We start from the raw sequence: 26,875 nt of genomic DNA, 5'->3' as shown, positions 1-26,875 counted from the left end.
GTGACACAGGGATGTCATATGTATGTCACCAGTGTGCATGTTTGCAGCATGCATTTAGTCTGTGGTGCTTGAAAAAAATGGACATGTCTGCGGGTTTTTCACACGGACACATGGACCATGTGAAAAACCTGACATGTGAATACAATGGGTGTTTGTGTGTCCGTATTTGCGGTCCTTAAAAAATGGACCGCATACGGACATGAAAAACAGATGTGTGGGTTAGGTTTGTTTTTTTGTGGAATTTTGTGATGTTTTGTTTGGTATCATTTTTATTTTACCTCATGGGAAGCATGAACAAAAAACAGTGATACTAATCTACAGTAGTTTCTATTTTTTTGCACAGTCAATATACAGGACATCAACTTTTCCGTGTGGTTCAATACAATTACAACAATATCAAATCTACACATTTATTAATGATTTAGTAATGTTACAAAACCTTACAATTTTATTTTTCTGTTGATGGATCTGTCAAAGTCGTTTTTATTTGTAATATTTTGGGGTACAAGTCTTTTTGTTTGCTTTTTACTCCAGTTTTGGTAGGCAAGAGAAGCAAAAACAGCAATTCTGGCATTGTTTCTTATTGATTCTACTTAATCTATCAATCACCAAGGCAACCAGGGGTAAAACAATCAGAATCGGGGTTTTACTAAGGTTTAATGTGGTTTTGCAACATGACATTTGGAAGCATGGTTTTAACAGTCACATACGTAAAATAATTGTGCCTTCCTGTAATAATGGTCAGTTATCTCTAAAAAACAGGAAATGGCTTGCTGTTTATTGAATGTAGGTATGATGCAGTTTTTACCACACGCTATGTGCACTCTACTATTAAGAACATGGTCAAGTTTACCCATTTCTTCCGCCTTGTTTGAAAAAACTCCCGGTCACCTATTGTCACCAGTATACAGCTCAGAATTCCACCTGGTATATATGGCTTTATTACAGATTTGAGTTGTATGGATCTGATTTATAGGTCATAGAGATGTGACCTGGAGGCATTTTATATATCATAGCAGCATGTTTCAATGCTTATTCTATTACTGAACTATTCTCCCTTAGATGGTTTGCTCGCTTTTCCTATTGTTTCTAGTGAAGAATATAGTGCCATATGGCGGCAGGACACAAAGTACCTGAAGTTTCATAATATGGAAGGGCTGGGAGCCACTTTCCAGGCTGTGTGCTGAGCACTTACTAGAACATATCCTACAGATACACTTAGACATATATGTATCATTTTTTGGTCTTGTTCACACGACCGTATTTTCGGTCGCAGTGCTGTCCTTGGAAGCTGCAGGTTTTTTGATTTCAACAACCAAACAAATACAGTTTTGTGTTGACTTTATGGAGTCTTTAATACAGGCCTGCACAACATACGCATGTGGCCCGCCAAGGGATGTTGTGCGGCCCACAGAGAACTGGGAGAAGCTAGCTCCCATTCTTCCTATATTCAACCATATTTACATCTTTCATACGTGAATACGTTGAATGTTGAACACTTGGGCATTGTTACAGGAGCAGAGGAGAGCCCTTGAGCCCCCGATCCGACGTGCAGTGGCTTGATATCACGTTTCTGATCTCATCACACTGCTGCTGTCGCCTGCACCACAGCACAGAGGTGACTGAGGATGCAGCCTGAAGCAGTAAGTACTCCAGAAGGAGCTGAAGATTAAATGTGATTTTATAGGAGGAAGGAGGGAGGATGGGGATTGATGTTACTATGAGGGCAAATATGGGGCAACTTGTGGGGAGGAATTGGGAAGGAGGCACAGTATGCAAAGGAGCAAAGTGGGAGATATTTTGGAGAGGGGCAGTGTCTGGGAGACATTACAGAGAGAGGCAGTGTGTGGGGGATATTACAGAGGGGGCAGTGTGGGGGAATATTATGGAGAGGCGCAGTGTCGGAATGTTACGGAGTGAGGCAGTGTGGGGGAATATTATTGAAAGGGCAATGTGAGGGGAATATTATGGAGAAGAGCAATGTGGGGGGATATTTTTGCAGGTAGTACAATAAGGGAAAGTTATTTATTCAGAGGCACAGCATGGGAGATATTATTATTTTATTTATGGGGCAGTATAATGATACTTTTACTTTTAAGGACGTAATGTCGGTATGTGCTGCTGAAGACGGAGAAGAGGGAAGTTTGGAGAGATTATTATTATTATTATTATTTATCTATATATCACTATTGATTCCATGGTGCTGTACATAAGAAGGGGTTACATACAAAATATAGATATCACTTATAGTAAATGACTAACAATGATAGACTGGTACATAGGGAAGAGGACCCTGCCTGTGACACTGAGTCACTTTTCACGGCCAGGCCGTGAGATGGGATAGTCAAGGTGTCCGAAGTCAAAGCCGGGAGGGTACATCATAAGCAGAGGGAAGAGGCAAAGGCATAGTCAGGTAACGTTCCGTAGATCAGAATGCCAGGAGGAAAGCAGATCAGAGCAGAAGGGGTTAAACAGACGGATGGTCAGAACAAGGTCCAAGGTCAGGCAACAGAAGATCAATAAACTGAACTCAAGGCACAGAGAACAAACCCCACACTAGCTGAATGTACGTCTGGCAGAGATCTGAGGGAAACAGCTTAGTTAAGTAGCCAGGCATTCAACTAGAATAATGAACACCTGAAGAGAGCCAGTGCGTCCCAGTCTCAGGTTGGACAGTCGAGCTTTCAATCACCACACTGACAGCTATTGCACGCCCTTGTATCAGAGATTGGATGGTCGAGCTGTCAATCACAGTACGGACAGATCCAGCACGCCCCTGTACAAGATTGGATGGCTGAGCTGGCAGTAACTGCATCCCAGACACAGTGAGGGGTGGAACCGTGACATTGCCTTTGCGGGCTTGCATTCTATGGATGGGGAGGGAGACAGTAGGTTGGGGGGGTTGCAACAGCTCTGGTGGTGGTGGTGATACGGCAATGTGGTCATTGCAGGTTGTAAGCTTTCTTGAAGAGATGGGTTTTCAGGTTCTGTCTAAAGGATCCGAATGTGGCGGATAATCAGATGTGTTGAGGCACAGAATTCCAGAGGATGGAGGATATTCGGGAGAAGTCTTGGAGGCGATTGGGTGAGGAACAAATAAGTGTGGAGGAGGGAAGGAGGTCTTGGGAGGACCGGAGATTACGTGAGGGAATATGTTGGGAGATTAGTTCAGAGATGTACGGAGGAGAAAAGTTATGGATGGCTTTGTAGGTCAGTGTTAGTAATTTGAACTGGATACGCTGGGCAATTGGGAGCCAGTGAAGAGATTTGCAAAGAGGGGTAGCAGAAGAGTAGTGAGGAGAGAGATGAATTAGGCGGGCAACAGAGTTAAGGACAGACTTCAGAGGTGCGAGAGTGTTAGCAGGTAGGCCACAGAGGAGGATGTTGCAGTAGTCGAGGCAGGAGATGATGAGGGCATGCACAAGCAGTTTAGTGGATTGAAGATTGAGGAAAGGACGGATTCTGAATATTCTGAATATTTTGAGCTGGAGGCGACAGGAGTTGGCGAGGGCTTGGAATTGTGGTTGGAAGGACAAAGCAAAGTTGAGGGTTACGCTGAGGCCAAAGGATTGTTACTATGATGAGCTCTGGGCATGCTATCTCATCATGCGTCTGTGACGCGCCCCCTGGGCCAGTGTTGTTTGGGGGATACCCGGAGCCGGATCAGATGGGGGTTGTAGTCTCCGAGTGGCGGTGACCCGGTCCGTGCCCAGGGTGTCAAGCTCAGTGTGTGGCAGTCCTACAGATGTTACTGGATGTTCTTTAGTGTCGACTACGCCACCCGTTGATTTGCGGTCACTACAGCCGCCGCTGCAGCAGGGTCCGCTGAGGCTGGTGGTGTGTGTGCAGCTCAGGTAGTATAACCCCCAACGGGAGGGGTATAGCCTCAGGGGGTCAGTTGCAGAGGATGGTGGTTGTGGAGGTGCAGTGAGGATGGTAATGAAACTCAGAGTCGGGCTGTGCAGTTCAGGGTTTTTACTTACTGCTTTTGTGTTGGTCACTCCGGCCTTGAGTGACCACCCGAGCCGTGCTGCGTCCACCAGGTCCTGGACTCGGCCAACCCCCAGGTGATTCTGGAGCGTGTTCCTGAGCTCCCTTTCTGACTTGTCCTTCTCTCTGGCCTTCCCCACCAGGGATCCACCTAAGTCCGGCTCCCTCGGGCCTCTTGTTGGTAAAACCCTTGTCTCTGGGTTCCCTGACCCTATTCTTGGTTTGCCTTCCGGGTGGATTTAGTGGGTGGTCGTGGCAGATCCTGCCCACGACCTCCGGTCTCTGGCTAAGGATTAGTGCCCTCCACCAGCTTGGGATCCGGTACCCTTGTGCCAACTCTTCACCCTCTGGTCTAATTTTGGGTTCTTGGAGTTCACTCTTCTCCCCCTCTGGGTTCTTCTTTTCTCCTCTCTCTCACTCTCTTGGCTTTGGAGCTGGCTGAGCTGCTCTGCTTGTCTGACCAAACCTCTACAAAAGACCCTGTTCTAAGATGGTTCCCACCTTATATACTCCCTCTATGTGTGAGCTCAGGTGACCAGCACCCAATGAGCTCCTAGCATTACCCAGACTGCTCCCCCTATCTGCCCCTACACTACTGGGATGTTCCACCCCCCTCCCACTCCAGCCAGGGACAGACGCTGTCGTACCTGCACATTTCTCTAGTGGGAGTACCATTGGTCTGTCCCCCGGAAATGGGATGTATGTAGTGCATGCAGCCTACTGAGCTCAGTTCCACACTCCATCCTCACCCGGGAGTGGAATACCACACCTCTGGTCTGAGGTGTAATACCCCTGTAGCAGCCGAATCCTCAGGGTGCTACATTCCCCCCTGGTAAATCACAGCACGTCCTCGGGCTGTAAGATATAAAAAAACATCCAAAACATACAATTTTTTTTTTTTTTCATAAACATAAACATATAAAACATCACATATATTATCAGCAATAAAACTTTTCATATAAAACTTTTCATAAATAACATCCTTGTAAACACTCTTGCTCCTCCGGCCACGGTGCAACTTGTGACCGGGAAAAGTGCGACAGTCTCCTTTAGAAACACGGTTTTCCTATAAAACCTGTAGAGGGCGCCTTAGAAAGCGCAACTATATACAGGGGGAAAGTGGCCGCTCTCAGTCCTCGGCCAGTGGGATTAAGGGGAATACGGGTAACAGTTCACTCTTGTCCCAACGGGGACATATTTAAAGCAGCAACAGTTCACTGTACCCCGATGGGTAACTATTTACAGTCTCTTTACCGTACTTTAACGACGGCGTCCTCCTGCTCCTTCTTTGGATTCAGACCCGTCCGGGTCCTCCTGCTCCTCCTCACACCGCAGCTCCTCCTCCGTCAGGCGATGTACATGGAGGGCGTAGGGTCCTTTGGCACACTTGTGCCGGGTGAAGGTGACCTCGTCCCCTACATACAGGTCACGACCTCTGTGTCCCTCCGGCAGATGGCTTTCTACGTCTCTGCGGGTGACAAAGACGTCGCCGGGGGTATGATGGTCTCTTATGAAGCCCCACCCATGCTGCAGGTTGAATTTAATCACAGTCCCTGTGGTACGGGGACCATGAGCTGCACGGGGATCTCTCCTGGTCCGGCTCTTCTGCTCCGCGCTCCTTATCTGTGCTTGCTGTTCCCGGACCCGCCTCTCTCTCCGCTCCTTCTCGAAGACCTCGAGCTGCTGGCGGCAGCACTCTGCACGCTCCGCTGCGGCCGCCCGAGTCTCCTGAGTGAACCCCATGAGGTCTCCTCCGGTGGGGTCCCACTCAAACTGTGCCTCCTCTAGCGGGGGCTGGGTCCTCCTGACGGGCTTCGGAGCCGGAATCAGGGGCTCACACAGGGGTCTCGCCCTTTGGAGTTCCAGTTGGTAGTACTCCTGGGGCCATATGAAGGGCTGCCCATCCGGGCACGTATGCTGGGCGAACAGGTCCTCACCCAGGTGCGGTACTTTGGGTGTTATGGGCGCTGTGGTGGTAGCGGCGCCCGGGTTGACCAGGCCTTGCGACCAGGCTTGGGGCACGCTAAAGGAAAAGGGCACCGTAAGAACGGCGGCGCCCGTGGTTACTCGGCCCTGCGACCAGGCTGGTGGCTCCGCGGAGGTAGGGGGCGCTGTTGGAATGGCGGCGCCCGGGTGTACTAGGCCTTGCGACCAGGCCGATGGTATTTCCTGCTTTGCCGCGCTCAGGGTCGAAGCGCGTGACGTCACAGGGGTCGCGGCCGCGGTTTCCGGTTGAGGCCTAGTCTGCGGCGGTGACGATGCAGCGACGGGCACGGCAGGGGGAATTTCGGGCTCTGCGACGGGGAGCTGGGGCAGGCACGCGGTTTCCCGGCTCGGGGTAGAGACGTCCCCTTTACCTGCCTCCATTCGTTCAGCTCCCTTCTCGGCGCCGTCTCCGGCCTTGAGTCCTCCTGCACCATCCTCAGAGGCGGTCTGTCTCCTCGTCTCGGGTGGCGTGCTCCGCTGACGGGTTTCGGTCCGCTGGGCCATCTCTCGGCTCCACTCCGCCAACGTCTCTCGCTGCACCCGGGCCATCCTCCGTGCGAGGCCCTCCAGCGCAGTCTGTGCACACTCCCGGTCTCGGGGGAGCTGTGCCAGGACCTCCACTAGGCCTAGTGGGGTTGTGGCTTGTAGCAGGCTCCTGACCACTGGGTCGGTGCTGCCTGACTCTCCCTCCATCTCCGGGTAGGCTCTCTCTGGACTCCTCTCCAGACTTCTTGTCTCCGGGTGCGCTCTCTCCAGACTGCTCCAGGCGACACCCATCTTCGTTCTTTTCTTCTGTCTCCGCCCACATTGAGGGTGGTCCCGGGGCAACTTTGTGATTGTCAGTTCCAGGGGCAGTTCTCTCACGCTGATGGACACTTCCAGCATCACAGTCTCTGTTGGTGGGCGCGGTTTCCGCTTTTGGCGCCATTCTTCGACCTGGCCCACGATGGGAGGTGACCTCTTGCCACCCTCTGGCACGCCCATAATGGCGTCCGCTCTTCCAAGGCGGGAAATCTTTGGAAATGGCGGGAAAAAGCTGCAAATGGCGGACAACCGGCGGGAAACGACCTGTGATGGGGTCCGTTGGCGGGGACCCTCCGGAACCGGCGGGAGACTTCTTTTTAAGGTAACGATGAACTTTTCTTCAGGCACGCAGTACCCGGTTGTTGCGGGCACGAGATCCTGCCAACTACGCCAAAGTTGACGCGCCCCCTGGGCCAGTGTTGTTTGGGGGATACCCGGAGCCGGATCAGATGGGGGTTGTAGTCTCCGAGTGGCGGTGACCCGGTCCGTGCCCAGGGTGTCAAGCTCAGTGTGTGGCAGTCCTACAGATGTTACTGGATGTTCTTTAGTGTCGACTACGCCACCCGTTGATTTGCGGTCACTACGGCCGCCGCTGCAGCAGGGTCCGCTGAGGCTGGTGGTGTGTGTGCAGCTCAGGTAGTATAACCCCCAACGGGAGGGGTATAGCCTCAGGGGGTCAGTTGCAGAGGATGGTGGTTGTGGAGGTGCAGTGAGGATGGTAATGAAACTCAGAGTCGGGCTGTGCAGTTCAGGGTTTTTACTTACTGCTTTTGTGTTGGTCACTCCGGCCTTGAGTGACCACCCGAGCCGTGCTGCGTCCACCAGGTCCTGGACTCGGCCAACCCCCAGGTGATTCTGGAGCGTGTTCCTGAGCTCCCTTTCTGACTTGTCCTTCTCTCTGGCCTTCCCCACCAGGGATCCACCTAAGTCCGGCTCCCTCGGGCCTCTTGTTGGTAAAACCCTTGTCTCTGGGTTCCCTGACCCTATTCTTGGTTTGCCTTCCGGGTGGATTTAGTGGGTGGTCGTGGCAGATCCTGCCCACGACCTCCGGTCTCTGGCTAAGGATTAGTGCCCTCCACCAGCTTGGGATCCGGTACCCTTGTGCCAACTCTTCACCCTCTGGTCTAATTTTGGGTTCTTGGAGTTCCCTCTTCTCCCCCTCTGGGTCCTTCTTTTCTCCTCTCTCTCACTCTCTTGGCTTTGGAGCTGGCTGAGCTGCTCTGCTTGTCTGACCAAACCTCTACAAAAGACCCTGTTCTAAGATGGTTCCCACCTTATATACTCCCTCTATGTGTGAGCTCAGGTGACCAGCACCCAATGAGCTCCTAGCATTACCCAGACTGCTCCCCCTATCTGCCCCTACACTACTGGGATGTTCCACCCCCCTCCCACTCCAGCCAGGGACAGACGCTGTCGTACCTGCACATTTCTCTAGTGGGAGTACCATTGGTCTGTCCCCCGGAAATGGGATGTATGTAGTGCATGCAGCCTACTGAGCTCAGTTCCACACTCCATCCTCACCCGGGAGTGGAATACCACACCTCTGGTCTGAGGTGTAATACCCCTGTAGCAGCCGAATCCTCAGGGTGCTACATCTGTACTATGACAAAAGGGTTGGAGACAAAAGAGATGGAAGAGACTACAATCAGAGAAAATGTCAGCTATAAGGTACCTAGATGTAAAAGTTTATTTGTGATACCAATTACGTCTCATTAGAATTGTGGTTCCTGCATGGTCAGCAGTATGATGATGGCTGGTAACATACAACTCCCAGTATCACCATTGTTAAGGACATACTGAGAGTTGCAGGTTCATGTGATTCAAGTGTATATGGGGCTGATCTGAAACTGCAGTCGATCACTGTACTAAGCTTGGTAATGTATTCCTGTACTGATGGTGGTTCTGACTCTGTATTCATGTACCGATGGTGGCTCTGATCATGCAGCAATCCATAGCGTGCATCATGTTAAAACTGAAAAATCCAAAGCTTAGTTTTGAGAGTAAGAGTAGAATTTGGTTGAGTTTCTGCTCTTCAGTGTAAATGTAGGTGTGTTCACTCTGAGCAGAAACTCTCCAAATCCTTCCGAAATACGCAAAACTTGCTTCTGATGATATATTAATGAACAGACAGTGGCTCTGCTGATGTATTCATGTAAGTACCCCTTTACATTCTTTTGCGGCCCTTCAGATTGGTTCAGTATGAAAATGTGGCTTTTGGATGAAAAAATGTTGTGCACCCCTGCTTTAATAAGTATGACTACAGAGATCAAATATCACAAGTACAAATCATTTCTGCTTAATATTTCACATTAAGTCAGTGAAGAAATTTATAATCTGGTCAGATTCATTAAACGCAAAAGAACTTACAATAAAACTGCTCTCTTAGGAGAAAACACCAGTCATTTTTTACTTATTCTTTTTTTTGTGGTAAGATGTAGGTGTGAAAAAAAATGCTGATTAGTTTCACTTCCTTCTTTTTTTGATTTCTTTACCTTCATCTAACATTGCAGTTTCGCCGCACCTCCGATTTTTCTTGGGGTTTAAATAAAATACCATAGTTGTCCCTGGGTCTTCTGCAATGTACCACAGTGCTCGGGTTGTCAGTACCCTGCATACCAGGATTTTTTCCTGATAATATAACTATCAATATGTGGTTACATATTAACATCCATGATACAGACGAAGTGATGGCATTTTGATAGGATATGTCATCACTTTGTAATCAGTGGGGGTCTGACTGTCTCTTCTTTGTTTTTATCTACATAACCGCTACCCACTGTGCACAGAACTGCAACAGAGCTCCATTTAAAGCAATAATAAATCTAAAAATGAATGCTATATATAGACAATATAGTTACTTATGGTGTTTGCCAGTGGGCAGGGTATCCTGCATGTTCCAGCAGAGAACACAGGGTTAATTTCCCGCTGATCCCCTCCATTGTGTGCATGAGATTCTGTGTTCTCCATGAAAAATAAAAAACAACACATAGAAACACGTCACCACTTCTGCATATTTCACCCACTCCTGGTTTTGGCTTACACATACTGATGTAAAATACTGACCAAATACTGAATGTGTGAATGTGGCCTTAACGCTGTGTGACCACTATGAGTTTTTGACACTGTGTATTTTCGCAGCATCTTACAGTTCCAGCAAGGTGGATGGGATTTATAGAAATCTCATGCCCAGTGAGCATTTTTTTTTACTCAGCTTAAAGTGACCTGCGGAGCGAGTTTCAAATCCACAACATGACAATTTCTCTTGCGGGTACTCTGAGTTTTATGTGCAGATCTTTCCCATACAATTGCTTTAGATGCAAAAAATCCGCAGGTAAAAAACGCATCTAATCTGCACCTAAGTATGGCTAAGTGCCCACGAAGCAGAAATGCTCTGGATTTTTTCTGCATCTCCCTGGCAGGAAAAACGCATGCGGATTTTACATGCGTTTTTCCAGCCAGGTAGAAGCGTTTGTCAAGCGTTTTTGCATGCATTTTTGCATGCAGGTTATTAAGCGCTTTTCCAAGCGATTTTAGCATCACTTGGAAAAGTGCTTGACAACTTGGTCACACTATATAAATTCATGCAACTGGCATGGATTTATATATTGTGACCAAGTTAATAGTTAAAAAAAAGAATAAAAATAGTAAAAAATAAAAAAATAAACATTATACTTCTGATGGCCCGCTGTCTTCTCTCCGGTGCGTCCTGGCTCCTCGGTGGATTGCGGTGGTGTAAAAGGACCTTCCATGACGTCATTTAGTCATGTGACAGGCCACGCGGCCGCCGGGGTTGGATTTACTTTAACTAGACTGAGTTGAAGAATGCAAGGGATGCAGTCTACTGCTTGTGCAATTTGGACGTAACTGTCTAGATCTCAAAAATGCATTTACAAAAGTAATGTACAATGCAGATGTGGCGCCCCTGAGGGTTCAGTCGCCACAGAGGTACTGCACCTCACCCAGAGGTGTGGTGTCTCCTTCTCTCCGGTAAGGAGGGAGTGCTGCCCGGGACCCCAACATCCACATTCAACACTACACTACTCCAGTCCGGCTGGAAGGGCAAGATGCATTGTGTTCCTGCTGAGCCCTGTCCCTGGATGGAGTGGGGGGAACCAAAGAGAGGGGGAACCAGTAGTGGGTGTGGGTGGAGGATGTAGAGTAGGGGAGAACCATTATAGGAGGAATATAAAGGGTAGCCATCTTAGGGTGGCCGGAGAGGACAGGACAGTCAGTCAGTGAGTAGTGAGGAGAGGAGGGGAGCAGAGTCTCTTCAGGAGCTTTGCTCCACAAGTGGGGCCTAGTACGAGAGGCCCAGGAGGGGAGCAGAGGAGAAAGGCTCCGGAAACATAAGGGATCCCAGGGGGTACGGTGAGTGCAGGACGGCATCCGTACGCCCGAATCTGCCAGGAGTCAGAGGGATCAGGCCGCAAGAAGGGAACCGGTCCCTGGACCAGCCGTGTTACTCCAGGTCTCGGCTGGAAAAACCGGAGGCTTCTGCACTTCCATGGTACAGTTGCCACAACCTCACCCTAGTCACCGTGAAGGGCATCAAGTAGGTCCGGGAACTCCAGGTTGCCCAGAAGGAACTTCAGAGCACCCGATCGGGACTGTGTGTGGGTGAGCGCAAGGCAGGAGGGAGAAGACCCAGTGCGTGAAGTCGGTCAAGGAAAGGAACATAAGAAAGGGGATCCCGTTAAGTGCTTCTAATCTACCTGAGGGAACGCTGAGCCCCTGCCTGGCAGACGCAGTGCGACGTGGAGGCTGACACCCGTACAGTGTACCTGAGAAACTTGAACAAGAACTGTGAGTAAAACTTGGATGACTGCACTGCACTGCCTCCGTCAGTTATTTCTGCTGCGCCATCTCTCCTGCACTGCAAGCCCCAGCATCACCACCATTTGCACCTACACTGCCCCGGGGGCCCGCTCCGCCCGTGGGCGAGCAGAACCATCCCAGCTGCCATCCCATCAACCCCCGGAGGTCTGCAGCAGCGCCGGTAACCATTACCGGAAACCACAGGTGGCGTCACGAGACAAACTGTACACTAAAACCCCTTTTTAAAGAGAGACCCAGAGTACGGGCCAGGGAGCCGACTGCCGTGACCTCCTAAACAAGGTAAAAGGCCCGGGTACCGAGTCCCCTATATTCCCCCTGGGTGACACATCTCTCTTTCCTGGCGTCACGAACAGGATTTCGTGCCCGTTGCCACCGGGTTCTGTGTGCCTTATTTGAACTGTATATCTTCACTGAATGTGGCACCCGCCCCAGAAGAACGAGCGCCATTATGTGCGTGATTAAAGACAACAATATGGAACCTCTCATCTTGGGCCGAGTCCCAGAATGGCGCCAAAAGCACAACCCGCCCCTTGCAACTGTGACCATCCGAATAGACGTGTCCGTCAAGGCGGGGAGGACGTCCCAGGGAGTGGCCGACAGCAGACTGCCATGGAACCGCCCCCGAAAAGGGAGGGGAGAAGGAGAGAAGAAATGGAAAGGGTGTGGTCTTAACCAGTCTAGACAGACCACACCCGGTAGAAAGAATAGAAGGAGGTCAGGACCAAACCTCCGCTTCTGGCCCGCAGGAGCTGATGACCCCCCTCACCCTGGAGGGAACTGACATCAAACTGTCCCCGGAGGATGCTGAATTACTCCAAAACGAGATCAGGAGCTGAGCCAGCAGGTGGAATGGGCCCAGCAAGCAGCTGTGGCGCTGCTGAGGGTTCAGTCGCCACAGAGGTACTGCACCTCACCCAAAGGTGTGGTGTCTCTCTTCTCTCAGGTAAGGAGGGAGTGCTGCCCTGAACCCCAAACACCTGCATCCAACACTACACTGCTCCAGGCCGGATGGAGGGGCGACATGCAAAGCGCAGCAGCTGAGCCCTGACCCTGGCTGGAGTGGGGGGAACCCAAAGGTAGGGGGAACCAGTAGTGGGTGTGGGTGGAGGAAGTAGTTAGAGGGAGCACTTTGGTAGGAGTATAAAATAGGGAAGCCATCTTAGGGTGGCAGATAGATAGACAAGATGAGATAGATCAGAGTTAGGTTCAGTGAAGAACAGTTCAGAAGAACAGCTCGGGACAGTTCAGAAGAACAGTCCGGGGGCAGAGTCTCATTAGGAGCTCTGCTCCACAAGTAGGGCCAAGTCTGGAGGCCCAGGAGGGGAGCAGGGAGAAGGCTCCATTCTGTCAAAAGGGATCCTAGGGGGTACGGCGAGTGCAGGACGGCACCCGTACGCCCCGAATCTGTCAGAAGACAGAGGGATCGTAAGCCGCATTCTAATCCCCAGGAGGGTCAAGCAGGTCCGGGATCCGACGTACAGGAAGGACTTCAGAGCACCCGAGCAGGATTGAGAGTGGGCAGCGCAGGGCAGGAGGGAGAAAGACCCAGTGTGAAGTCGGTCTAGAGAGGAGCACAAGAAAGTGGGGTTCTGTCAGGCATTCCTGAATCCCCTGAGGAAGAGCTGAACCCCTGCCTGGTGAACGCAGCGCGACGTGGGAGGCTGTAAGCTGACAGCGCACCTTGTGGAACTAAAGAACTGTGAGTGCACTGCACCGCCTCTGTCCAATTATTTCGTCCGCGCCATCATTCCCTCCCTGCACTACAACGCCACAACGCCCAGCGTAACCACCATTCACCTACACTGCCCTGGAGCTAGCTCTACCCGCGGAGAGCCACACCATCCCTGCTGTCATAACACCAGCTCCAGAGGACTGCTCCGCAGTGGCGGCTCCCTCTAGCCGCAATCCACGGGTGGCGTCACGAACACTTAAATCCCCTATAACTATTCCACTTTTGAGTGACCGCCCTGGGCCACGGACCGGGCCAGCCACCGTGATATCCCCCGGCAACCAGAGGCCCGGCTGCCGAGTACCCCACGGCCCTGGGGGCGCGTCACAGCGGTCGCCAGATGGAAGAAAGAGCTGCTGGCGAAGATAGCAGCTCGGCGACAGTCAGCGCCAGGTACCATCGGTGGCACCCCAGCCCAGGCGGAGCCAGATGAGCGCCAGGAAGCCGTGTGCAGCACAGGAGCAGGTAGGAAGAGTTCCCCTGTCCCGGGCTCTGCAAGCGCCGACCTGCTCCTGGGCCTCCTACAGCAGCACCCCCCGTACCAAGCCACGTACACCCTGGAGCAGCTGCTAAGCCCGGAACCTCCACCGCCGGGCGCTGACTCCGCGGGACTATCGCTCGGCTCCCTCCCGGAATCTCCACACCTGGGCGTTGACTCCGCGGATCTTTTGCTCGGCTCCCTCCCGGAACCACCACTCCCGGCACCCGAGTGGGTATACGAAGCGCCCTCTTTCGACTGGTCCGCCAGGTTTGAGGACCAGCAACAATGCCCGCTACTCCCGACACCAGCGCCCCTGGTTGCCTGCCCGGGAGGAGAAGAGTTTAGGTGGGACAACCAGGGGGGGGACCTGATGGAGACCCAAAACCAAGCGCTGGCAAGAAAGGAGTTCTGCAAACGGGAGCTCCTACAACTAGAAAAGGAACGGCGCACCCGGCGGGCGCGCTGCGAGCGGTTGGAGGCCTGGAACAAGGCAGCAAAAGCCCAAGTCCGGCAAGCAGAATCTGCCCGTCCTAGTCCCCATGAAGAGGGACTGGTCGTCAAATTTGACTTGGGGGCTGGGTGGGGCTTCATCCGTGACCCCCACTTCAGTAGAGATATATTTGTTAACCGGCGGGATGTTGAGCCCCAGCTGGAGCAGGGCCATCCTGACCGGAATTTGTACCCCCGTGACCATGTCACCTATACTAGGCACCACTGGGAACGCGGGTGGTATACCCTCTGGGTATACCGTGTAGTCGAGGAGGAAGAGGACATGCCCCCGCAGTTCATGGCTGATGACCCGGCTGGGTCAGCCAGCGAAAATAAGAAGTACCCCCGGCAGGGACCCTACTACTAAGTACCAGTAAGTGGGACTGAACATTGTAAGTAAGTGACCAGTAAGGGTACAAACTGAAAATTTTGTGTGCATAATTACCAGGTAAGGGTATACAGACTTCAGGCTGAGGACTGTGAGCAGCCAAGAACTGATCTTGTATATAGTTTGCACTTCTTAAAGTGCTCTGTATTGGTTTTATATTTGCAACCGCAGACCTCAGAACAAAAACCCGTTTGGCGTGGCCGAAGACGTGGTCCAGGACCAGGATCACTTAAGCCCTGCAGCCACGCCCAGGGCCTACTTTGAGGGTTTTCGGACGGGTCACTCATGCTGCTGGATTTGCACCTGTACCCGTGAGATGGACACCCTGTTTGCTTGAAAAATGTTGAAAATGTTTTACATGAGAAAATATGTAAAAGCAAGTGAAAAGTTTTATATTGTTCTTGATAATGTTAACCTGTAACATTCAAGAAATGTGCCTCCCATAAAGGGAAGAAAAAGTTTTATGATCTTTTAAGCGAATGCATTCTAAAAATTTTGTATGTCTACAATACCGTGTTTTTACTCCGTTCCAGCCCGAGGACATGCTGTGTTTTGCCAGGGGGGAGTGTGGTGCCCCTGAGGGTTCAGTCGCCACAGAGGTACTGCACCTCACCCAGAGGTGTGGTGTCTCCTTCTCTCAGGTAAGGAGGGAGTGCTGCCCGGGACCCCAACACCCACATTCAACACTACACTACTCCAGTCCGGCTGGAAGGGCAAGATGCATTGTGTTCCTGCTGAGCCCTGTCCCTGGATGGAGTGGGGGGAACCAAAGAGAGGGTGAACCAGTAGTGGGTGTGGATGGAGGATGTAGAGTAGGGGAGCACCATTATAGGAGGTATATAAAGGGAAGCCATCTTAGGGTGGCAGGAGAGGAGAGGACAGTCAGTCAGTGAGTAGTGAGGAGAGGAGGGGAGCAGAGTCTCTTCAGGACCTCTGCTGCACAAGTGGGGCCTAGTAAGAGAGGCCCAGGAGGGGAGCAGAGGAGAAAGGCTCCGGTAACATAAGGGATCCCAGGGGATACGGTGAGTGCAGGACGGCACCCGTACGCCCGAATCTGCCAGGAGTCAGAGGGATCAGGCCGCAAGAAGGGAACCGGTCCCTGGACCAGCCGTGTTACTTCAGGTCTCGGCTGGAAAAACCGGAGGCCTCACCCTAGTCACCGTGAAGGGCATCAAGTAGGTCCGGGAACTCCAGGTTGCCCAGTAGGGACTTCAGACTGTGTGTGTGGGAGCGCAGGGCAGGAGGGAGAAGACCCAGCGCGTGAAGTCGGTCAAGGAAAGGAACATAAGAAAGGGGGTCCCGTTAAGTGCTTCTAATCTACCTGAGGGAGTGCTGAGCCCCAGCCTGGCAGACGCAGTGCAATGCGGAGGCTGACACCCGTACAGTGTACCTGAGAAACTTGAACAAGAACTGTGAGTAAAACTAAGATGACTGCACTGCCTCCGTCAGTTATTTCTGCTGCACCATCTCTCCTGCACTGCAAGCCCCAGCATCACCACCATTTGCACCTACACTGCCCCGGGGGCCCGCTCCGCCTTTGGGGAGCAGAAACATCCCAGCTGCTATACCATCACCCCCCCGGAGGTCTGCAGCAGCACCGGTAACCATTACCGGAAACCACAGGTGGCGTCACGAGACAAACTGTACACTAAAATCCCTTTTTAAAGAGAGACCCAGAGTACGGGCCCGGGAGCCGACTGCCGTGACCTCCTACACAAGGTAAAAGGCCCGGGTATCGAGTCCCCTATATTCCCCCTGGGTGACACACAGACAAGAAAGAAAAAATAATATTGTATGAAGAGGAAAGCGGAACGTTCTAGATAAAAATCTAAAGCACTCCCTGCACGGGTACCGACAAGTCATTACTCTCAGCATTGGCAGAGGTGTACCGTCCCTAGCGGCAGACCACGCAGTCACTATGGGGCCTGTGAGCTGGGGGCCCGAGCCAAATGTCACCGCTCCCCAACTCGCCTTGCCTGTTGTCACATTTTTTACTGTATCTGCTCAGATACCGTTCAATAGAATGGTGCGGCGGGGAGCCTGCTAGCTCCCTGCTGCACCACTCTGCTTGTGCATCTGAGAGTGATTCAGCACAGTAGGCACAATGACGTAATTACACCATGCCTCCTGTATGTATGGAGCCTTAGTCTACACAGTGCACTGACCAGACCAAACGTTGGGGGGATGGTCAAAGGTGAGTAGTATGTAACTTTTCTTCTATTGTCAGTACTTGTAGGTGACATGATGCTTTGGGAGGGTATCATCCTGAAGGGACTGTTGGGCCATTTAATTGTGTGTGGATGTCCTAATGCTGTGTTGGGAGGACTGGGAGCCACCCATACTGAGTGGGGGCCACATTGTGTGGGGGCCCTCATACCTGTAAGTCCCCCCACCTCATACTGCCTGTGGGGGAGATCATATTGTATCTGGGGGCCCTAATACTGTTTGAGGGGCTGTGATGGCCTTCAAATGCTTATGAGGGAAATAATTTTAAGTGTGGGGCCCTCATACTGCCTGTGAAAGCTGCAAGGGGACATTATATTGTGTGTACGGATCCTCTTACTGCCTGTGGGGGGACATCATATTGTGTGTGTGGGCCCTCATATTGCCTGTTGGGTTGGGGCTGTGGAGGTGACATGATATTTTGTGTGTGGGCCTTCATACTGTATGGGGGCCTCATACTGTCTGTGGGGAGTGGCATCATATTGTTTGTTCAGGCCCTCATACTGCCTTGTAGGGGTACATTATATTGTGTATGGGGACCTCGTACTGCCTGTGAGGTAATATTATATTGAGTGTGGGGGTCCTCAAACTGCCCTTTGGTTCTGTGGGGAGACATTATATTGTCTAGTGGACTGTAGGTGTCATTATACTGTGAGTGGGGCCCTCATACTATCTGTGGGGGCTGTAATACTGCCTGTGGGGGCTGTTGGGTCATGTTGTGTATATGGGCTGTGCGGTCATCATGATATATATAGGGGAGCTGTAGGGAACATCATACTGTATATAGGGAACTGCGGGGGCCATCATACTATGTATAGGGGGGATATCATTCTGTGTAGGGGGAGGCACTTTAAAGCCATTATGCTGTGAGAGGTATACTGTGTTGGGGTCACTGTGGCAGCATCATAATTTGTGGGGTGCAATGTGGCAGCATCATACCTTGCTGGAGACCTTGTGGTGTTATCATACTGTGCTTGTGGGTGGGTTGAGACTGTGGGGTGAAATTGAGGGGAGAATTCACTGTGGGGGTGTCATGCAGTATGGGGGCATTGTTGAGGGCATCATACTCATAAAAGTCATGAAAGGGGTATAGTAGTCAGAACACTTAAAGGGTTTCAGTATGGGTATAATTACTGGGTAACTGCAGCAAGACATGTCCTACGGCCTGACTTTAAAAGTTTGGAAGTATGACCCAGATTACTCTGCCAATTTTTTTTTCTTTTTTGGGAGGGTGGTGGGGGTTGGAGAGCCCAATTAGGAATTTTGCTATGGGGCCCAATGAATTGCATGTACACTACTGAGCAATGGGACCTAATTCTTAGAAGGAGATATGTGACAAAGCTGTACAGGTTGTATTCCTGGATCCAAATTTGTATAACTTATATAAAATTCATTTTTCTTTCCAGTTCATCACAGTAACTTTCAGATAAAAAGTCAAATAAAAAATTTAAAATAGTTATAAAATTCCCCTAAAAATTATTCTGGTAAACACAACCAGCATAATTAGGTTGCGGTGTAAGTATGATGCGATCATCTAGTGTTATTCAACCATAGGGGAGTATCATCTTGCAGTTACTCTGAAATCAATGTACTCTGCTCAAAAAAATAAAGGGAACACTTAAACAACAGAATATAACTCCAAGTAAATCAAACTTCTGTGAAATCAAACTGTCCACTTAGGAAGCAACACTGATTGACAATCAATTTCACATGCTGTTGTGCAAATGGAACAGACAATAGATGGAAATTATTGGCAATTATCAAGACACCCTCAATAAAGGAGTGGTTCTGCAGGTGGGGACCATAGACCACATCTCAGTACCAATGCTTTCTGGCTGATGTTTTGGTCACTTTTGAATGTTGGTTGTGCTTTCACACTCATGGTAGCATGAGACGGACTCTACAACCCACAGAAGTTACTTAGGTAGTGCCGCTCATCCAGGATGTCACATCAATGCGAGCTGTAGCAAGAAGGTTTGCTGTGTTTGTCAGCGTAGTGTCCAGAGGCTGGAGGCGCTACCAGGAGACAGGCCAGTACACAAGGAGACGTGGAAGGGGCCGTAGGAAGGCAACAACCCAGCAGCAGGACCGCTACCTCCGCCTTTGTACAAGGAGGAACTGGAGGAACACTGCCAGAGCCCTGCAAAATGACCTCCAGCAGGCCACAAATGTGCATGTGTCTGCACAAACGGTTAGAAACCGACTCCATGAGGGTGGTATGAGGGCCCGACATCCACAGATGGGGGTTGTGCTCACAGCCCAACACCGTGCAGGACGCTTGGCATTTGCCACAGAACACCAGGATTTGCAAAGTCGCCACTGGCGCCCTGTGCTCTTCACAGATAAAGGCAGGTTCATACTGAGCACATGTGACAGACGTGACAGAGTCTGGAGACGCCGTGGAGAGCGATCTGCTGCCTGCAACATCCTTCAGCATGACCGGTTTGGCAGTGGGTCAGTAATGGTGTGCGGTGGCCTTTCTTTGAAGGGCCGCATAGCCCTCCATGTGCTTGCCAGAGGTAGCCTGACTGCCATTAGGTACCGAGATGAGATCCTCAGACCCCTTGTGAGACCATATGCTGGTGTGGTTGGCCCTGGGTTCCTCCTAATGCAGGACCATGCCAGACCTCATGTGGCTGGAGTGTGTCAGCAGTTCCTGCAAGATGAAGGCATTGAAGCTATGGACTGGCCCGCCCGTTCCCTAGTCCTGAATCCGATTGAGCACATCTGGGACATCATGTCTCGCTCCATCCACCAACGTCACGTTGCACCACAGACTGTCCAGGAGTTGGCGGATGCTTTAGTCCGTCCAGGTATGGGAGGAGATCCCACAGGAGACCATCCGCAACCTAATCAGGAGCATGCCCAGGCGTTGTAGGGAGGTCATACAGGCACATGGAGGCCACACACAATACTGAGCCTCATTTTGACTTGTTTTAACGACATTATATCAAAGTTGGATCAGCCTGTAGTGTGTTTTTCCACTTTAATTTTAGGGGTGACTCCAAATCCAGGCCTCCATTGGTTAATAAATTTGATTTCCATTGATGATTTTTGTGTGATTTTGTTGTCAGCACATCCAACTTTGTACAGAACAAAGTGTTCAATGAGAATATTTCATTCATTCAGATCTAGGATGTGTTATTTGAGTGTTCCCTTTATTTTTTTGAGCAGTGTATTATTTTTTTTCTACTCAAGCAGTAAATGAACAGAAATCAGAACAGTAAAGAGAATTCTAATTTCATGCTATTTTTGTAGTTATTATCACTACTAATTATTAAAAAAGATTATTATTATCACTCGCCGAGGCTCTTACAAATAGAACTGCTGATCCTGTGAACAGACATATCCTACAGAATGCTATTGAATGAAATAAAAGAAAATGTTGTAAGGACCTTATGGTGAAGACCACTATTAGGAATTTTCGTTCATGTACTGCAGCCGTACCTGCTGATTTTTTAGAGGCTTGCAGCATTTCTATTCATGCTATGCTCTAGTTTTATTTCAGAGAATGGAGTGAATGGGTTAAATCTACGCTGCCGGTAAATGCTGATGTAAAAGGAAACAGAAATTCAGGAATGCAGTTTATTTGGCTACGGGCGTTTTGAAGTATCATACTCCTTCATCAGGACAAACCACAGTGTTTTTAGTTTTATTTGTCACATAAATCAGAAGAATCAAGTCAAAATTAGAAAATTAGAAAACAGTTCTACAAATTTTCCCAACGATATTAATGTATGGTGACACGTGGAGTCTAAACTAGAGTAGTAGGGCGTTCACGTGCTGCCATGTGAACCATCTAGCACAATATAATGTGTGATATACACTAATATAAGCAATGATTAATTCTAGTAGCTTACTATTAGGTTCAGTCAGAAAGTTTTTCAATTTACTGCTGTATGGAACTGAAAGCACAAGAAAGGAAAGTAGAGTCCCATAGTAGTCTATGGGTTCTCCATAATGGCTCAATGCAAATCAAACATTTTACATAACCATAATATGACAGTGTGCATGAGGCTTTACCCACAGAGTAATACAGACTTTCTAAAATTGCAATGTTTTGGGGTCAAATGTATTTAAAAAAAATTTCAAATTATTTTTAATTATCATAGTCTCTATTAAAAATAGAAATGAGAAGTCTTGCAATTTTCACACTGGCCATTTGTTTTTTTTTTTAGGCTCTAATGAGCCTATTGTTTCAGGAAACAACACATATACATAGCCACAAAGAAAAGACTCTAACCCTAGCTTTTATATATAAACAAATATTCAAAAAGCATAAATGGTTCATGTTGGCTGGAGACCTCTATAATCCTATCTCCCCATCAGGAAAGTAAACAACACTATGCAGTGGGTATACATATACATAACCTATACTTGGATATAAAATCCCAAAACCACTTGCAAATCAGATAAAATAATATTCTTTATTGAAGATGTTAAAAAACAAAACATGCGGTAGCAAAAATGCAACTACACACAGATGAAAAAGGAGATTTAAGAAACAATGAATGGAGTGATCCAGCATAAAGTCCGACTATTATTTAGATATAAATCACTTAGATGGGCATATAACAATTGTTGCCCTTAAGTCCCCGAGATACCAGGAACTAATAAGATGAGCACATATAATTCACTTATCAATTACAGATTAGTATATATGTGTCAGCTGTGACATCACCTATTGTGAAGGGAGGGAAAGAAGGGTCCGATGTGACATCACGTATTGTGAAGGGAGGGGGAGCAGGATCAGCTTTGACATCACCTTGTAGCATCGGCGTCTCTGCCCTCTGCCAGGCAGAGATGCCGTCCTTCTCACCTTGCCACTCCTGGCGCGGCGTCCTCCAGCGCTCCTCTCCCCCCCTGCTGCCGGCGAGCGCTCCTTCCCCGGCACTGTGCTTAGGGCGCGCGCGCGCGTGCTCCCCCTCTCTTAAAGGGACCGCGCGCGCCGTCCTAAGGAGTCCCCGGCCAATAGTCGGAGGACCTCCCATATATAAGGCACCTCCTCCAAAATGGAGGTGCCCGAGCAAAAGTTGTTGCACAAGTATACTTACCTCTGCTTCAGCCCTCAGGTCCCGTTGCCAGCCTGACTACCAGTCCTGTCTGCCAGCTTGTCTACTCTCTAGCCCGACAGTCTGTCTCCGGTCATCCGCCAGTCTGTCTATGGGCAAGTCCACCTGCTTACCAGGAAGCACCTGCCTGTCACCTGCCTGCTACCTGCTGTGCTTGCTAACCCGCTCACCTGGGAGCGCTCGCCTGTTACCCGTCTGTTACCTGCTAGCCTACCTGGAGGCTCTGCCGTCACTTGCCGTGACCACCTGCTTGCTAGCCTAGAGACTTTTCCCTGCTTGGCCATCACTTGCCGTGACCACCTGATAGCCTACCTGGAGGCTCCTGCCGTCACTTGCCGTGACCACCCGCCTGGTAAACCTAGAGACTACTACCTGCTCTGCTGTCACATACCGTGACCACCTGTCAGCTATACCAGAGACTTCTGCCTGCTTGCTGTGTCCATCCGTCATACGGGTCAGTCCCAGCCATCTGACCCGTGGGAGCCACCTGCTCTCTTACAAGGTCGTCCCCAGAGTAGCACCTGGTCCCTCTGCCCGGATCCTCCCTGGTCACGGAGTCGTTAGCCGCCGTCCGACCAGGGTCGGTTCGGGTTGATACTTAGTTACGCCCCTCTGGGTCCCTCCTTGCACCGGCACAGAGGTTCCACCACCCGGACCCGTAACACACCTATTGTGAAGGGAGGGGAAGAAGGGTTCGATGTGACATCACGTATAGTGAAGGGAGGGTGAGCAGGATCAGCTGTGACATCACCTATTGTGTAGGGAGGGGAAGAAGGGTCCGATGTGACATCACATTTTGTGAAGGAATGGGGAGCAGGATCAGCTGTGACATCACCTATTGTGTAGGGAGGGGAAAAAGGGTCCTATGTGACATCACGTATTGTGAAGGGAGGGGGAGCAGGGTCAGGTGTGACATTGCTTATTGTGATTGGTAGATCATGTATTAATGTGGCGCCCCTGAGGGTTCAACCGCCACAGGGATGCTGCACTTCTCTAATGGAGTGTAGTGTTCCTCCTCTGAGGTAAGAACAGTGCGATGGTCAGGACCCTTCCTTCACATCCAACACCACACTTCTCCCACCAGAGGGGGCTAGAATGCACTAGGTGCTGCCCTCCTGGTTACCGGGAGACTGGGGAACCAAGAGCTAGGGGAACCATTTAGTGGGTGAGGGTGGAGGACTCACATTTTAGTGACACTTTAAATTTCATATTTAATAAAAAAAACATTTTGGTTCTGGGTCTTTGTATTGTGATCTCCCTCCCTGAGCGTGGATCCTGTGTGGGCCTGCAGAGGACGGAGACACGGCCCTCGTACCTTAGCCTTGGGTCGAGGGGCAGGTTGCAGATAATGAATGTCTCAACCCGGTCAAGGACCATGACCAAGAAGGCCCGGAGCTCAGAAGTGTAGCTCCACAGCAAATGGATCCCAGGGAGGATACAGACGGAGCGGTCTACGCCACCTGTCCTCGCCACCTGACATACTCAGAGGGAGTCCGGCTGCAAGAGGGGTACCGGCCCCCGACACCCGACCTTGCTACTCTACGTCCTGGTCGGGAAAGCCCGGTAGGCCCTGAGGATCCCACCGGGTAACGGAAGGAGCGGAGCTGCCACCCGTACCCTTTTTCTGAGAGGAGTTCAGAGGGAGACCCGGCCTATCTACACACATACAGACAGGAAAGTACCCGGTCTGCAGTCTAGGAACACTCTGGTGCGGGGTCCTGATTTAACACTGGACTTACTCGGAGGTTGTCGGACCCTCGTCTCTGGTGACCACAGAACTCCGCGAGGAGCAGGGAGAAGCCTTGCAGCTGTACTCTACAATGTGAGTAAAAACCCTGGAAGTTCACCCCTATGGCCTCCGGACTCTTTATTCTGCATTACACCGCACTATGCAGCACCAGACCTTCTGGACTACTACCCCCTCCATCCCGTCCCTCTGCCCTGAGGCCTTGCTCCGCCTGTGGGGAGTAGTAACAACGACGGCCGCCATAATACCATGCCTCAGCGGACCTGGTACACGGGTCGGGTCCGGGCCACGGCTGCACCCCATCTCTACATCAAAGGACCCGACTCCGAGTCCCCCATCTCCCAGGGTAAGGGTAAGGGCTTACAGAGGACGCACGTGAGTCACACATTAACAGTGGTGTATAGAGGTGATACCTGTCACTGTAATCTTGCCTCTGATGATAAGAAGTCTTTCTGAAAACCCTTCCTGAAAGGACAGGAAGTATAAGTCTAAAAATGCCCCAGTGGCCACTGTGAGAAATACAACATAACTAATTATGTTTTATGTTTTTAGTAAAAATTATGATATGAAAAAAAAGAAAAAAAAATTGGCAATTTTTTTTTTAAATACATATAACACATAAACCTGATTTAAACAAAAGATCACTTTCTGATGATAGCTTCTCTTTAAGAATGGGGTTGTTGTTTTTTTACCAAAATGATTCCCCAATCTCTGAATATGTGCATGTACACTTTTAATTGCATCATAATTAAGCATTAGATCATTTGGACAGACGGATGAGTGTGTGTCGTCAAAATGTTCAGGGATGGCTTGAGGAATATAACAAAGTGTTCATCATGACAGATCTTCTTCTGATCTTCTTAGGAACGTGCTGAGAGAAGAAGATGATTCATGGGGGTCCTACCTCACAAATTACAGGATCTGCTGTTAACATTTAGTGACTGATATTTGGCCACTGACAGGTATGTACATATTGAAAAAAAAGAATGATAAATTTGTCATAAAATAAAAGGAACTGCTTTCACCTTCAAGCAATAAACTCTGCCATAAAATATAGATGTGAACAGCTGGTATGTATACATGCACATAGTATAACTATGATGAGTTACTTACTTGTACTTATTTTTCAGGACAAAGGTTGCCAGCTTTCCCAGAGACAGAGCAGATGTGGGTGGTGGTTGTAAAACAACCTGAAAGTAAACATTTTACTATTAGAAATGAAGGTAAAAAACATAAATGTTCATCATTATCAATAACTGGTTTTCTGGGCATATGTTGATAATGACCTATCTTTATGAGAGGTCATCAATATCAGATTGATGGTGGACCATTACCCGGCCGCCAACCCAGTGATCAATTATCAGCTTCGGTGGCCGGCTGGGAGTGCCGGATATCGGCCCGCCACCAATCTGATATTGATGAGCTCTAATAAGGATAGGTCATTATCAATATATTCCCATAAAAAACTTTTCATGTAAATGCTCTCTCTTCAATACCATTTTCCTTTTCATAACTACGGTAGGTTTAAAAGTGTATTAATAATTATTAATTTCCTTATATATCTTTACACCGTTCAGGCTCCGTTTTTCTAAGGCCAGTTTCACACATCCGTTTTTCACAGTCTGAATGCGGACCATGATGCACAGACCGGCTGCAGGTCTCCTGTCCAGAATCAAAGGCATATATGAGGCTGTAAGCTCAGGAGACCGACGGTAAGTCATGGCACTACCGTCCATGCAAGGACTCTGAAATACCACATTCTGAACACGACCTAATACAGAGTTACAAATTCTATCGAAACAAAATTTAAAGGGGTTGTCCAGGACCATTTTTTTTTACTATGGTCCTAAAAACTAACAGGCAGGTAATTGCTAACAGAGGCAACTACCTGCCTGTTCTGCTCGGCAGCAGGGGCAGCGGAGAGCCGGCTGTCAATCAGCATGATGCCAGTAGTCGCTCTAGAGTAGAGCGGTAGAGAAGCCATTGTTCTGTCTACGTGACATCAGCGGAAGCCGTTCAGCCTGTGACCGCTCTTTGCTGGCAGAGATCAGAGCTGGGCACAACAGGCAGGTAGCTAACAACCTTCTGCCTGTTAGTTCTTAGGCCCATAGTAAAAAAAATAAAAAAAAATTTGTTTCTAAAAAAATTTCTCTTGGCCTGATACCTATTTTCTATTTCATCTCTTCCAAACCTCTTGTATAATAGCCCATCACTTTGTCATGCAGTAAATGTTTATTTTGGGAATATTCTTTAGTCAAATAGGAAAGTGATAGCTTTTAAGAATTGATTACCGGAAAAAAGTAGATTAATACAAGAGAAATGTAATATAAAGTAGTAATACGCAAAGAGAAAAAAAAATATAGTTAAAGTAGAGAAGGGAAAAGGTACAAATTAAGTTTCCAGTCTAATAAAACTGCCTATCATTACAAACTATACAAAGACTTCTTGACTTATTAGTCAAGGCACTGGATCACTCTTCGACAAAGTGATTGGGGAATATCTCCAAGAGCAGATAGGCTTTGTTTTGAAGAAAGCTAGATAATGTAGGGAATTTACTAACCAGTACCAGTCTAGGAGATAAAATAAATTGCCTAAATATTTTTATTATTTTTTTTTTTCACAGAGAGCCCTTTTTATGCACAAAATAAAAACAGGATGACCGACCAATCAAAAGAAGAGCTGGGGATGCCAGGAGGTGGTAGGTGATTCTCAGGGACACCCGCCCATCGTCCACAGATTACTGATTATTATTATTTTACTCACTTATATAGTGTCATTAATTCCACAGCGCTTTACAGACATCATCACTGTCCCCATTTTGGCTCACAATCTACATTCCCTATCAGTATGTCTTTGGAGTGTGGGAGGAAACCGGAGAACCCAGAGGAAACCCACGCAAACACGGGAAGAACATACAAACTCCTTGCAGATGTTGTTCTTGGTGGGATTTGAACCCAGGACCCTACGCTGTAGTGCTATCCGCTGAGCCATCGTTACTGATGTGACTGATGGACCATGACTTGCAAATCGATTTACAACAACTCTAAGGCTACATTCCCACTATGAGTTTTTGGTGAGTTTTTTTACGCTGTGTATTTTTGAAAAAATGCAAGTGTAGCACCCCGAGGGC

The 26,875-nt window shown here is 49.3% G+C and overlaps 1 protein-coding gene across 1 annotated transcript in view; it reads right to left on the bottom strand.

Annotated features, from left to right (window-relative positions):
* The window catches only part of STAT6 (signal transducer and activator of transcription 6), a 202,675-nt gene that overhangs the window by 117,060 nt on the left and 58,740 nt on the right, over positions 1-26,875 (bottom strand). The window contains exon 2 of the mRNA XM_073663346.1: positions 24,859-24,935. The gene's annotated coding sequence lies outside the window, so the exon portion shown is untranslated. The remainder of the gene's footprint in view (positions 1-24,858; positions 24,936-26,875) is intronic.

This window comes from Phyllobates terribilis, unplaced genomic scaffold, assembly GCF_046119375.1.
Source record: "Phyllobates terribilis strain yellow unplaced genomic scaffold, ASM4611937v1 Scaffold_2__4_contigs__length_985480577, whole genome shotgun sequence".
Classification (NCBI taxonomy): Eukaryota; Metazoa; Chordata; class Amphibia; order Anura; family Dendrobatidae; genus Phyllobates; species Phyllobates terribilis.
This window is presented reverse-complemented; position numbering and strand designations above follow the sequence as displayed.